General features: G+C 41.0%; 2 long non-coding RNA genes across 3 annotated transcripts in view; one reads left to right on the top strand and one right to left on the bottom strand.

Moving 5' to 3' along the window:
• Window positions 1-9,794, top strand: part of LOC109290749 — a 101,887-nt gene that overhangs the window by 2,636 nt on the left and 89,457 nt on the right. The gene's annotated exons all lie outside the window — the stretch shown is intronic.
• LOC109290748 overlaps window positions 8,820-9,794 on the bottom strand; it is a 6,580-nt gene continuing 5,605 nt past the window's right edge. The window contains exon 2 of the long non-coding RNA XR_002095672.1: window positions 8,820-9,636. This is a non-coding gene — a long non-coding RNA (uncharacterized LOC109290748). The remainder of the gene's footprint in view (window positions 9,637-9,794) is intronic.

Below are 9,794 nucleotides of genomic sequence, written 5' to 3'. Positions count from 1 at the left end.
GGGGGGGTTGGGATAGTGGGAGGGGTTGGGGGGGCTCATGGCAGAGCCCCCCCATGCAGTGTGGGGCAGTGAGGATTGCTGCCCTGTCTGGCAGCAGCCAGTGCCTGGGGGCTTTTGTTTTCCCCAAAGGGCTGGGGTGGGCAGGGCAGCCATTGCTGGGCTGGGAGATTGGGCAGGGGAATGGGCCTGGGTGATTCAGCTGATTTGGCAGCAGCCGAATCTCTGAATTAGATTCAGCCGAATCGATTCGGGACAGTGATCTGAATCACCTAATTAAATCACTGTCCCCTGAATCAGCCGAATCTGAATCTGAAGCAAATACTACTCCCTTTGCACAAGCCTAAGATCCACACAAAGCACCACTGAAATCAGGTTCAGGGATTCATCCAAAATCAGGGGCCTTATGTTGTTAGTTCTTTAGGACAGAGATGGTCTCTTACGTGGTGCTTTTACAGAAGAACAGAGCTGCCAAACCAAAGAAGACCTTTGCAACTACTGTAAGTAGGAGTAAGGGTAGCTATAAAATCTGTTCTGAAATGGAAGTTGTCAAGTTGTAGTTGGTCAATTTTATAAGAGGTGTGAAGCAGACCTGACCCTCCCATTTTGTCTTGGTACATTTTATTTTCATTTTTTTCTCTCTGTTGTACAGCGTTTCTCAACCTGTGGGTTGCGACCAAAAGCGAGAGACAATAATATATGAAAGGGTCGCGAACAAACTTTAAACAAGGATTCTCCTTTAAGAGAAAAACATAGGAAACTGCAGCTGTTCCCTTGCAGGTTGGCAGAGTTCCAGCCTGTGAGGGGCTGCTTGGGCCCCCTTGGCCTACGCACAGCCACCCTGCCCCAGACACCCACTCCCTGCCCCATACACTGGGGGCTAGAGGCAGTGGGTTGGGAGTGAGAGGCACTGGGTTGGCATTGACCATTGATGTTTACAAATGGGTCCGGGTCCAAAAACGGTCGAGAACCACAGGTATAGAAGACTCTCAGCAAGCTACAGGTTGGTCCTAGTTCGCATAGGAGCCCAGGCAGACGCCCATATCCTCCAACTGCACTGTTATTTCATTTTCTTGTTTATCCAGAGAGGACAGGGAGAGAGCGCTCCACTACAATACTAGCCCCAGCTTCCCTATCTAGCTCTTGCACTGATTTTGGCTGGACTCGAGGACTCCTGATTCTTGCTAAGCATGTAGAGTTCACTGTCCTCTGCCTCTGCTACTTTGAGGGGTTCTTGTGGTGAGATCCCCCACAGGTATAGCTTGTGTTAGCTTCCAGAGAAACTCCAAAGAGATACTGGAAATCCTGCTGCCAACCTGCTCCCCTGTTCATGCAGGGGATTTCCCAGTACTTCTCAAGCCTGTTCCACTTGCTGTCTTAGTCTCAGCAAATGAAGTTCCCTCCAACCCCTGCCTGGATGTCTTCTCCCAGGCCTCCAAAATAGATGTGTCATGCAGCTGTACACATGTGGCCATGTCTATGCTAAAGAAATTCACACTGATGTAATTACAGCAATGTAGCACAAACCCTTAATACATACAAGAGCAGCAAGCAAGAAAAATACAGGCTCAAGAAGCTAATTTTGCTGTGTTATTCAATTAAACTGAACCAGTGTAAGTGCCATGTTGTACCAGTGCAGTAAGTCTATAATTAAGGGTTTACAGTGATGCAGCTTTACTAATGTAGCTATACCAATGCATATTTCTCTAAAATAGGCAGAGTCTGAGTGGGTGGAAGTCTGCCTTCCTCTCCCTGGCCAGCTGGTCCTCATCGTTCACATCTCTATTTCTTCCTCCCTCCCTGGCTTTTGTCTCTGAATCTAAGAGCAGAGTAGCAAGCTCCTACCCAGCTGCTTTCCTTCTTGCACAGAAGTGCCCTTTTATGTTCTGTTTGTACAGTGCCCAGCACAATTCAGTTGAGCTTCAGTTGATTTCACAGTAATACAAATAAATAATGACAACATGTCCTGCTGCTGCTCCTCAGTCTTATTATAGGGTTCATTCTGTGCATCTAGACGTTCATTAATGCACAGTAGTTATTGTGCATTTAGTTTAGTACTTGCTTAATGAAGTACTAACAATGCACAGTACCTACAATTACTATGCAGTAGCGCAAGTGCACGTTTTTTTTTAATGACACTGCAGTAGCTTAATACTACTGTGCAGTAGCATATTAACACAGTTTTTGCCTGGCACACTACTGCACAATGTTATTAGGCTACTGTGTATTAAGCGTTTCACATAGACGCGCCCATCATGGAGCAAAAAGATTTCCTTGAATCTTCTAACAAGTTCATAAAGCTGCGTGCTCTTCCCTGGGGCCTGGAGAGTAAGGAGGAACTCTTTTAATTCCCTGCCAAATGTCCTGTGCTTTAATACCAGCGTCTGTGGAGTGAAGGAACTTTCTCCACTATCCTCTCATTATTCCCCGGCTTTATTAAAACATCCTGTGAAATAAGGAGACACCCTTCTTAGCCTTGAACTGAAATAACAAGCTTTGCTGTTACTGTTGAACACGTGTGCAGATGAGTGTCCCTCCAGGAGCACAGCATAACAGTGAAGTCATTAGAGCTAGCACACGGGACAGGAAGTGTAACTCATGCAGACTTGGTGCTTTTAAAGGCCCAAATTAAATTGGAAGATCAGAGAATTTTTTTTTTCTGCAAATGTCCTTCAGCTGTAATATTAACCTGTTACTTGTGAAGATTTTCAGAGAAAGGTAATTTCAAGTTGAAGGCTCCCTTTTAAAGAAACAACTTTTTAAACAAGAGCTATCTGAACCATTATTCCTCAGTGTAGTAAAGTGATAGATCAATAACTGAACACAGATGACAAAGCCATATATGATATCAAGTATGTCATTGGCCATTCTTCCAAAACCATGTTTATAACATATTTTTCACATTACTTTCAAAGAAAGTCAAGTTAGAACATTTTTCTCACAGAGTTGATCCACAATTTAGAACACATCTGTTTTGCTAAAAAGTGATATGTTTACATTTAAATGGGAAGACCCAGCTTCTGTTGCCATCTTAGAAAAGTTAAATTTTTTCCTGTAAAATTTTGTTACAAACAGTACATTGTGAAGTCAAGAGTTACAATCATATACCCAAAGTAAAAAACAAAAAAAAACCCCAATGGAAGGTACTTTACCACTCCATCTATTACTGTATAAATGATTAACCAAGTAAATTTAGTCATGATGGTAGAAGCTTTTTCCAAGTGGAACACAAGAGGTAAAGCTGAAAAGTATCTAATAAATTAGATATACTAGGAATTGCCCTATTTAAAGTGCATTTATTGTTAGTGCAAGATCCCAGATTGTCAGCACTGGAAACTGATGCTGCCTGTCAATGTAACAGGCTGTCCTGCCAAAGTACCTCAACCTGGCAGTCTAATAATAACTATGGAAGCACTGCACTAAGCAGTATTAACAACTTCATTCAGAGGTTTTCAAAGTGTTTGTCAGATATTAGTTGATTAATTTTCACAACTCCTCTGTAAAGGGTTAAAATCTCCATTTTACCAATGGACAGAGAGAGGCCAAGTGTCTTGTCCAAAGTCACATAATGACTCATTGTCTGAGCCAGGATTCCAACCTGAACTCTGTGTTTTTACTGCTAGATGTAACTGCCTGTCATTTCTGTATTTCAGTGTCCAGCTCTCTTCAATCCTTTGTCAGTTAGTGTCAATTGTAATGGTGTTTTGCATGCTAGTCTGCTGAACTAAAATTTGCTCAGAGGGGCATTGAAGACAAGAACAGAAGAAGCCTGTTGGTTAAGGCACTGGGCTGGTACTCAGGAGTTTGATTCTTGGCTTTGCAACTGACTTCCTATGTGACCTCAGGCAGGTGCCTAGACTTTAAACCAATTTTGGATTGAACATTAATCTCTATCTGTAAAACGGAGTTAATTCTTTCCCTGTCTTGTCTAATTAGAGACATGGGCAGGGGCTCTCTCTTACGCAGAATAACAACAGGGTGCCTGATGTCACTTCATCTCCTGCTACATAATATTGTTAAAACAATACACTTAGTTGCATGTGTTTGTTTGAATTAAAATAAATCCAACAAGAAGTCAAAAAGCAAAGGAACTGAAAATTTGAATTTTTCATCAACCCTCTTCATCTTGCACCTTTTCACCTGGCAATGTGATATCACCTAAACTGAAATTCAAGCTAACTTTTTTCTGTGCACAAAAAATTATTATTCAAGCATAAATGTAAACTCCACCTGCCCCTTCACCCATGTATTCCCTCCTCTTCCTCCTCCTTCATTCTTACCCCATATTCATTAATACCTCCTCCTTTCCAAAGAATCTCTAGATCTGGTTTTAACTTTACTCTCATAGTTAAGAACAAATTGCAAAGATATAGCTAAGAGAATATAAACATAAGCTGTATTTTAGATTGCAGCAAACTTCTACCTGTTTCTCTTAATTTAACATCTAAGAGGTTACATGGTGAATTTTATTTCTTTTGAAACAGATATTTATAGTTTGGCAGCGTTCACTACATATTTAAGATCTGAGCTTGCAATCTGATCTGCACAGGTAAACCTAATGAAATCAGTGGAGTTTGTCACGATAAACCCTGCTCCAAAATTAAGACTAATTTGTATACTGCATCAACCATGTGTATTTTATTCTAATGTCATTATGGCTAAGTAATTCAAGACAGTTGGAAGGTATTATCACCTTTGCTGGTAGTGAATGCTGTACGTCATGTTGCTTTTGTTGAAAGTGACCGTGTAGAAGTGCTGAATGGTGAATGTGTTAAATCAAGTAAGGTAAATAGCAGGGCAGAACATTTTAAAGATGAACATGGAAGAATTAGTAGGGTAAAAAAGAAGGGTGAAGTTGTAACTAGTAGTGTGAGAAGCGGGCCATATTGGATTCGAATTTGGCCCGATTCGGGGGACAGTGATTCAGTTAGTTGATTCGGATCACTGTCCCGATTTGAGTCAGCCAAATCTGAAGATTACATTCTGATTTAGAGAATCAGCAATTTGGCCATAGACACAGCTTTAAATTTTTTTCCTACATACCTTGAGGTACCAGGCACAGCTCATGCACACCGAGATGGTGGGGCAGATGGAGTGTCCCACAGGATCACGGGGGGGTTGGGGGGGGCCCGCATGCTCGGCAGTGGACCCAGAAGTGGCACCAATCGCCGAGCCGGGGTGGGGGGTGGTTTCCTGCGAGCTCTGCGGTGGGCCTGGAAGTGGACCGGAAGTGCTTCACTTCCAGGTGTGCTGCCAAGCACACTGGGAACCTTCCCACATTCCTGTGGGACGCTCCATCTGCCCCACCATTTCAGTGTTCACGAGCCGCCTGGTACCTTGAGGCATGTAGGAAAAACATATAAAGTTGCACTTATGTCCGAATCATTGAATCCCTTCAAATCAATTTGGAGGGTTCTGATTTGATTTGGAAAGATTAAAGGGTCTCCTGATTCAATTCGGATTCAGGGATTTGGCTGCCGAATCTCCGCTGAATTGAATCAGCGACCAAAGCTTTGCACAGTCCTAGTTGTCATCCCATAGGCAACTCATTGTCATAAGCAGTAGCAGTGTGTTTCAGGAAGAGGGGGTCTACCCATGTCACAAAAGGCATGTTGCCAATCTGGCAAGTAGTGCATCTTGGAATCCAAGATGACTGCTTTGAATTCACATTTTGGTCAATACTTCGGCCTCCTAAGGTTAAAAATCAATTCCCATGATGAAACCAAAAATTGTATGAAGTGTGGAGATCAACTGTAACATTTCCAACATGGTAGCCACATGGGATTCGAAGATGGCTGCCATGAATTTACAGTTTTGTTCATTATTATATATCCAAAAGATTTCCAAAATTACTACATCAACTTTATTCTGTTTCAGACTACCTTGATATGAAAACCTCTGATAGAGACTGTTGACAAAAGACTCACTCTTATTGTCCTTAAGCAAACATTACAGTGCGGCTGAGAGTATCACTGAGTCCAGCAAAGTGCAGAAGGTATGACTCAGAATCTACAAGACGTATTGTGTGTCAAAGTAGGTTCACAGTCAATGATTAGCTAAAGTACACCTGCAGGAATTGTGTGAATAAACGAGGCACTCGTTCAACGTATGACAGTCACTGGATTCAACACTTGTTATGCCAGTATTCTTGACAGACTATCATGCTGTGTTGATCCCGCGCCACAACATTCCAAAAGCCTCAATTGGAACTATTCTTGGTACGTTTTTGTTTTTTTGTTTTGTTTTGCTTTGTTTTTACATACAAAGGACATACTGAGAGACTGTTAAGAAAGTTGTACAAGGTAGAAGATGAAAAGGAAGCCCTACCAACAACATAAAGTGAAGAACACATTAGGACATCAAGCAGATCACCTACTTCAGCAGTTCATTGGAGGATGTGCATATTTTGCTGGAAACATTCTAATAAGAATTGTCATTTAAATCAGCCAATGCAATACACAAGCTGGCAGAGAAGAATGAAGCATGGGATTACCAAATTGGTACAGAAGATCTAATAGCTGCTGAGGCATATTATCATCCTGAATGCAGGTGGAAGGAACAACAGAAGCAATATGTCTCTCATTCCCATTCACATGTGAAGATCGTGCAAGAAGATTTTCTTATTTCTCCTGAAGCAAGAGCGTGGCATCAAGTGACTGATGAACTAGATGGCAGTTTTGCATGGAGATATGTGTAGTCTGAAAGATATACTTGAAAGTTATTGTGATTTAGCAGAAGATGAAGGTGGTGAATGTCCTCTGACCACACTGAAGCAAATGAAGCAAGAACTTCAGACTTACTAAAAGACAGTCATTCAGCTTCAGCAGCAAAAAAATACAGATCTTCTACTCCTTGTCTTCTGAACTGTGACAACTGGTAAAGCCATACAAGCAGTTGTAACTTTGCATATAAAGATGAGGAAGCCATTGGTCTGCAGTTCAAAGATGAGTTCAGACACACAAAACTTGTACTTTGCTGCTCTTGAGATCAAAGCAGATTTGAAAGTTATAGTAGGCATGGAAGGATACTGCAACTTAAATGAAGAGCAAGCCTCAAAATGTATTTCTGGTAGCCTTTACACATTGACCCATTTGATTTTGGAAGATGACAATGATGTTGATATTGAACATCAATGTAGATGACAACGATGTAGATATTGAACATCGTGCACAAGATGAGAATCTAAACATTCAGTACTTCTCTATGTCAGGATTTGGTTTACTTGCAATCAAGGGGCAAAAAGCTAACACCAAAACATTTTGGGTTAGGCTTGCTGATACATCACACAACCAGACCTAAGAAGCTGGTACAAAGTCTCCATGATGACACAGTTCATCACAGCAAGACTACCATTGCTGAGAAAAACTTAAAGGAATTTTGGGAAAATGGAGTTGTTATCCCAAAGAATCTCGTTCCCGGTCATTTTGTTCTGTTTTCATTGGACAATATTGACACTTGGAGAAGATAGTGGATAAACAACAAACATTTCATGCAATGGAAATTGTAGCAGTTCAAAGAGGATCATTAAAACCAGCTGAGAGTGAAGAGCACCAGTGTAATAGAAAGGAAAAGAACCTTGAAAGATGTAGCACCTGCATTTAACAAAGTAATTCTATTGCTGATGACCGATAACAAGTCATTGAAACCACCCATCCAAAGTATGGGTAGTAACACGAATGAAAAGTTTGACAACGCAGCTGTTTAACAGATGTCAGCAGAGCTACCATGGATACTAGGTAGAATATCAGCTGACAACCAAGAGAACACTGCCATGCCAGAGTGGACAGCTTTTAACCAGTTTCTTTCCAATGATACTTCACCACCATCAATTGTTGGATTGTCCCATACTGCCTGCGCCAGCATCCGAGTATGACACCATTTCAACTATCATCATGCAATGTAAAACAATTGCAGGATGCCTGGGACAATAGTACACAGTCATAATGTTTGATCAGGCATTGTATTACAAAATGAATGAACTTGGGTGAGCTCAGCCAGAAGAGACTGAAGGAGTAATCATTTGACTGGGAGGCTTCCCTATCATCATGGTTTACCTAACAGCAATTGGTCAGAATTTTGCCACTTCAGGTCTTGAAGATTGTTAGACAGAAAGCAGATTATTTTCAGAAAACACTTCCACTGACATAATGAAATGAAAATTGTACAACTGTGCTATTACAGCACACAAAATAGCATTAAAAGTAATATGGTATATTTTGATAAATGAAATCATTGTGTGGTTGTCTAGTTCAAGCAAAGAATTAGATTACGATGCTGTTGACCAGCTTTCCAGTAGCATGGCTGTTGCATTCAGAAACGATAACTGCAAAGCGGGAAGGAATGTGGTGAAATGCATCTGCTAATGACCGTCACTCTGTTTCTAGGATTTGTGGAAAAACACTCCCATCAAGGACATTCAAGTGAAGTCTTGTGCTTCATCAGGGCTGAACGTGAAGGAAACTGGCATGAGCATTTACCTACCTTTAAAAAAATGCTTCTGCTGATAGCTATGAATGATCACACAAATTACACAAGATGTACTCCAGTATATCTTGAATATATGAAGGGTTTTTAATGTATTTTGCTCCTATGATATATGGTGGGTTTGTGGAAGGAGGATTTGGGGTCAAGACAACTATTCTTCCATTTGTAAACATTTCAGCCAACCAGGCAATAGAGCATGTTAATGAGGTTTGCCAAATTGCTGGTGGAACAGTAAACATAACATGCAGTGAATAAGCTAGACAACGATGGGAGTTGAACTACAATGAAAGAGGAATCTAACCAAGATGGTAAATCAGATATGTGGGATCAATATAACATCTTTCAATCATAACGAAGACAAAGGACACAACTGAAATGAGATTCCAACAATGTCAAGTTGCTACAAGAGCAGTTCAAAATGTTCAACTTGTTTAAGGTTTCTAACAATAAGCTGTTACGTATTTCTAAGGGAGATGTGCTAGAAGATATTGCATTAGATATTCTGAATGCATGTGACAAAGGAAGAGGAATAGCGAACACCATTGTCTATAGATGTCTTACTGCAGATGCTACTGAGCTTCTATGCAAACATACCCTAATCAAAATTGAAAACCTTCAAGGATGTAAAGTCAACTATAGGACAGTGCAGCAAAATGATATAGATGCAGAACACAAAGAAGATCCAGCAAAGGCTACTCGCAGCAGTTGCAGCAGGTAGAAGGTTCAACGTGCCCTCTCCTACAAGGTGAACTGTCTGGATATCCTCCAACACTTTTTAAACCCAACAAATTGCTCAACAAATTGCTGACAAAGCAGTTTTGTCATGGATCTTGATTGGAGGTAAAGCAGTAACTGTTCTGCCAGATGCTACTTCTGAGAAGTCAGCTGTTATTATTGATGGTATGGCTCTTGTACAGAGAATAGGAAAGCCAAAAACTGCATGAACATTTGGGGATTCGGCTGATTCCTTTGCACAACAAGTGTTTGCTAACTATTCCAATATGTGCAATTGAGATGACATTGTCTTCAGTTGATATGCATCACCACCCGTAAGGCTGACACAAGAATATTGAGGACTCAAACTACTAGGCCAATCCACAGAATCATTAGCAGCAGATCTCTTCTGTTACTGGCATCATGGTGTAGTTTCGTAACCTTACCAGGAAACAAAGAAAGCATAGTTAATTTTCTTAAGTGAGGAACTTCCTAAGTAATCACACCAATGTTTTTGAAGTAAACAAGTGCTCGCTGTTGATGGTTTTGCTGACCGAAAAGCAGAGCACTCCAGCTCATGTGATATTTTGCAACTACAT

Source organism: Gavialis gangeticus, unplaced genomic scaffold (genome assembly GCF_001723915.1).
Source record: "Gavialis gangeticus isolate Ggan-Ray unplaced genomic scaffold, GavGan_comp1, whole genome shotgun sequence".
Lineage (NCBI taxonomy): Eukaryota > Metazoa > Chordata > Crocodylia > Gavialidae > Gavialis > Gavialis gangeticus.
Note: the sequence above shows the minus strand (reverse complement) of the source record. Positions and strands in the feature narration are given on the sequence as shown.